Source organism: Lissotriton vulgaris, chromosome 8 (genome assembly GCF_964263255.1).
Source record: "Lissotriton vulgaris chromosome 8, aLisVul1.2, whole genome shotgun sequence".
NCBI classification, from domain to species: Eukaryota; Metazoa; Chordata; class Amphibia; order Caudata; family Salamandridae; genus Lissotriton; species Lissotriton vulgaris.
Window position 1 is genome coordinate 1,531,748,197 of NC_141696.1, and position 5,000 is coordinate 1,531,753,196.

Below are 5,000 nucleotides of genomic sequence, written 5' to 3' on the forward strand. Positions count from 1 at the left end.
CGACCTCCTGGAGCCCTCGCTGGGATCCGGGAGGCAAATGGCACCTCATCGGGACTTCCAGGGAAGTTCGGCCATCTGGTCGCCCCCATAGGAAAGCATTGCCGGAGACCAGATGGCCGAGGCGATCCTGGAGACCAGATGGCCGAGGGGATCCTGGAGACCAGATGGCCGAGGGGATCCCGGAGACCAGATGGCCGAGGGGATCCCAGAGACCAGATGGCCGGGCACGAAAGTCAAGCCAGCCTATGTCACTCTGTGCCCCAACGAAAAAGTGAGCTGGCGTCAGGGAAAGGGCGGGTTGGGGACCGGAGGCCCAGGGCCTAGCACCCGACCCGGGGCCCGGACGGGCCCCTGGACCCAGCCTGGGCTCTAATGCCCGGAGACGCAGGGGAAGCCTCCCCGGGCCCTCCGGACCCCGTCCCAGGCACCCTGCCACACAGCAGGACCAAGGACAGAGCCCGGGATGGGGAGGCCGCCCTCCCCGGGCCCTCGGGGGCCCCGGCCGAAGCTCCTGAACTCAGTCCGGCAAGGGGAGGCTTCCCGGGCACAACGGAGCCCCGTCCCGGGGCTTTGGCAGTGTGGCATGTCGGTGGACGGCGCCCAGGGCCGTAGCACACAACCCGGGGCCCGGCCGGGCCCCTGGACCCAGCCGGGGCTCCCGGGCCCGGAGGCGCAGGGGAAGCCTCCCCGGGCCCTCCGGACCCCGTCCCGGGCACCCTGCCACGCAGCAGGACCAAGGACAGAGCCCGGGATGGGGAGGCCGCCCTCCCCGGGCCCTCGGGGGCCCCGGCCGAAGCTCCTGAACTCAGCCCGGCAAGGGGAGGCTGCCCGGGCACAACGGAGCCCCATCCCGGGGCTTTGGCAGTGTGGCAGGTCGGTGGACGGCGCCCAGGGCCGTAGCACACGACCCGGGGCCCGGCCGGGCCCCTGGGCTCCCAAGCCCGGAGGCGCAGGGGAAGCCTTCCCGGGCCCTCCGGACCCCGTCCCGGGCACCCTGCCACGCAGCAGGACCAAGGACAGAGCCCGGGATGGGGAGGCCGCCCTCCCCGGGCCCTCAGGGGCCCCGGCCGGAGCTGCTGAACTCAGCCGATGGAGGGGAGGCTCCCCGGGCTCGAAGGAAACCACGTCCTGGTCCTTTGTCAGTGCGGCAGGCCGGGGGACCGGGCCCAGGGCCGGGGCACCCGACCCGGGGCCCGGCCGGGCCCCCGGACCCCATCCAGGGCTTCCTGCCACGCGGCAGACCCAGGGACGGATCCGGGGCTGGGCCGGCATCCTGGCATGTCCAGCTGACGGCTGAGGACCGCTAGGCCGAGGGGGGTCCCAGAATACCTTGTCCCTACCAATCCGGAGGAAAATTACCCCCATTTCTTGTAATCCGTGCACACGAGGTGACAGAGGGGACCCAGGGCGCAAAAGTGCCCGACCTCCTGGAGCCCTCGCTGGGACCTGGGAGGCGAGTGGCACCCCATCGGGACTTCCAGGGAAGTCCGGCCATCTGGTCACACCATAGGAAAGCTTCGCGGGCGACCAGATGGCCGAGGCGAGAGGGGCGACCAGATGGCCAGGAACGAAATGACGCCAATCTGTCTGCCCCGGGCCTGTAGGGCTCAGGAGCTGCGGGGCCCCTGGGCTATGGGACTGCAGGGCTCGGGGACAGCAGGGCTCCACGGCTGCAGGGCTCCGGGGCTCCGGGGCTCCGGGGCTCCAGGGCTCCAGGGCTCCAGGGCTCCAGGGCTCCAGGGCTCCAGGGCTCCAGGGCTCCAGGGCTCCAGGGCTCGCGGGCTGCAGGGCTCCAGAGCAGCAGGGCTCTGGGGTTGCAGGGCCCGGGACCCATGGAGCCCGTCCCAGGACCCATGGAGCCCGTCCCAGGCTCTTCCCCACGCCGCGGGTCGGAGGAGGGAGCCCCGGATGCCTGGGAGGTGTTTTGTTCGGGGCACATCCCATCTGGTCCCCAGGAAGGGGACCGCCAGCACAGGCAGGCGGGCCCGGGTGCTGCCTGGCCCTGTCTCAGCATGGCCAGACCTCGCGGAGGCCTGCCTGAGCAAACTCGGAGGAAAAGGCCCATCGGCGATGGGGCTGAGAGGCAGGTGCGTACCCGGGCCCCTGGGGGCCCCGGCGGGCGGGCCCGGGTCCTGCCTTCCCCGGATTCAGAACCACCGGACCTATCGGAGGTCGGAATGTAGGAAAAAAACTCGGAGAAAAGGAACCATCGGGAAGGGGCTGAGAGGCAGGTGCGTTCCCGGGCCCCTGGGGGCCCCGGCGGGCTGGCCCGGGTGCTGCCTGGCCCCGTCTCAGCATGGCCAGACCTCGCGGAGGCCTGCCTGAGCAAACTCGGAGGAAAAGGCCCATCGGCAAGGGGGCTGAGCGGCAGGTACGTACCCGGGCCCCTGGGGGCCCCGGCGGGCATGCCCGGGTCCTGCCTTCCCCTGATTCAGAATCGCAAGACCACACGGAGGTCTGACTGACCCTCTCCCTACTAATCCGGAGGAAAATTACCCCCCTTTCTTGTAATCCGTGCACTCGAGGTGACAGAGGGGACCCAAGGCGCAAAAGTACCCGACCTCCTGGAGCCCTCGCTGGGATCCGGGAGGCAAATGGCACCTCATCGGGACTTCCAGGGAAGTTTGGCCATCTGGTCTCCCCCATCGGAAAGCATTGCGTGCGACCAGATGCCCGAGCGGTACCGTGCGACCAGATGGCCGGGATCGAAAGTGCTTCACACCCCGAGCCTTCGTGGTAGGGCTCCTGCCTGCCTTTCCTGCCTGCCTCCGTCCGCGGCGGACGGGAAAGACCATCCGCCATCCTAATTTACCCCAGGCTTAACGGGTCACCCTTAACATAGCCTTAACATAGCCAGGGACGATGGGGCCGATTATGATGGCGGACGGGAAAGACCGTCCGCGGTGGCAACGGACAGGAAAGACCATCTGCAGGGCGGACGCGAAAGTGAAGGCCCGTCCCAGGCACTCGGCCATGCAGTGGAGAAGTGTGGCTCAATGGTTAGCGAGTCAGACCCTGATGCAGAGGTCTAGCCCGGGACCAGGGTTCGATTCCCCGCCTCGGCGGGTCTTGGGCTCAAAATCCCACGGAACTGATAATTTTCGCCTCGGTGCCTATTCCAATCATGGAGTCCCACTCACCAGCCTGGGAGGGGTGTCCTGCCTTCCCCTGATTCAGAATCACCAGACCACACGGCGGTCTGACTGACCCTCTCCCTAGTAATCCGGAGGAAAATTACCCTCTTTTCTTTTAATCCGTGCACATGAGGTGACAGAGGGGACCCAAGGCGCGAAAGTACCCGACCTCCTGGAGCCCTCGCTGGCATCGGGGAGGCAAATGGCACCTCATCGGGACTTCCAGGGAACCCCGGCCACCTGGTCGCCCCATTGGAAAGCATTGCGTGAGACCAGATGGCTGGGATCGAAAGTGCTTCCCACCCCGAGCCTTCGCGGTAGGGCTCCTGCCTGCCTGCCTGCCCACGCAAGGCAGGGCTCCGGGACCCCGGCTGGGCCTCAGGCGCGGCGTGGACCACCGGAGCTCTCAGGCACGGACGCCCGAAGGGAGGACTGCCCGGGACCCGCGGACCCCGTCCTGGGCACTCTGATCTGCCGCCGGCGCCGGGGATCGAACCGTGATTCCCCAGATGGGGATATCCCAAAAATCCGGCCTGGGAGGTGCTCGCCAGGACCAGGGTTGGAGACCCCTGACACAGACCTTCTGACACGGATCGGAGTCGAACCCAGCAGATTGCGCGTTGACTGCCCAGGGGTCTCCAACCCTGGTCCTGGCGAGCACCTACCATGCCGGATTTTTGGGATATCCCAATCTGGGGAATCACGGTTCGATCCCCGGCTCCGGCGGCAGAAAAGCCCAGCACCATGTGACTCTGGGAAATAGCTGACGCCGCGGCTGACTCCGAAATCTGGAGATCACGGTTCGATCCCCGGCGCCGGCGGCAGAAAAGCCCAGCACCATTTCACTCTGGGAAAAAGCTGACACCGCGGCTAGGGCGGCTGACTCCGGAATCTGGAGATCACGGTTCGATCCCCGGCGCCGGCGGCAGAAAAGCCCAGCACCATTTGACTCTGGGAAATAGCTGACGCCGCGGCTGGGGCGGCTGACTCCGGAATCTGGAGATCACGGTTCGATCCCCGGCGCCGGCGGCAGAAAAGCCCAGCACCATTTCACTCTGGGGAATAGCTGACGCCGCGGCTAGGGCGGCTGACTCCGGAATCTGGAGATCACGGTTCGATCCCCGGCGCCGGCGGCAGAAAAGCCCAGCACCATTTCACTCTGGGCAATAGCTTGCTTAATCTTCCCGACGGCCCCCAGCGACCCTTACGGGTGACTGTGCGCTTTACAAATGTGGATTATTATTATTTGGGCCGATTCCGATCCGGTTCGTAAAAGCACATCCGCCCGAATCTGTACGCCCGGGGGGGGGAGGACTGCCCGGGACCCGTGGAGCCCTTCCCGGGTAATTTGCCATGCCGTTGGCCTCCTGGAGATGGGTACCCCGGACGCGTCTGGGGGCGGTCTGCCCGGTGGGTGCCCCAGACGCCTGGGGGAGGTCTGCCCGGGACCCGTGAAGCCCTTCCCGGGTACTTTGCCATGCCGTTGGCCTCCTGGAGATGGGTGCCCCGGACGCCCGGGGGAGGTCTGCCCGGGACCCGTGGAGCCCTTCCCGGGTACTTTGCATGCCGTTGGCCTCCTGGAGATGGGTGCCCCGGACGCCTGGGGGAGGTCTGCCCGGGACCCGTGGAGCCCTTCCCGGGTACTTTGCCATGCCGTTGGCCCCCTGGAGATGGGTGCCCCGGGGGAGGTCTGCCCGGTGGGTGCCCCGGACGCCCGGGGGAGGTCTGCCCGGGACCCGTTGAGCCCTTCCCGGGTATTTTGCCATGCCGTTGGCCTCCTGGAGAAGGGAGGTTTTTTCCCAGGCACATCTCATCTGGTCGTTCCCCTCGGGCAGAGAACTGCAAGAAGTGTCTGGGCATACCTTG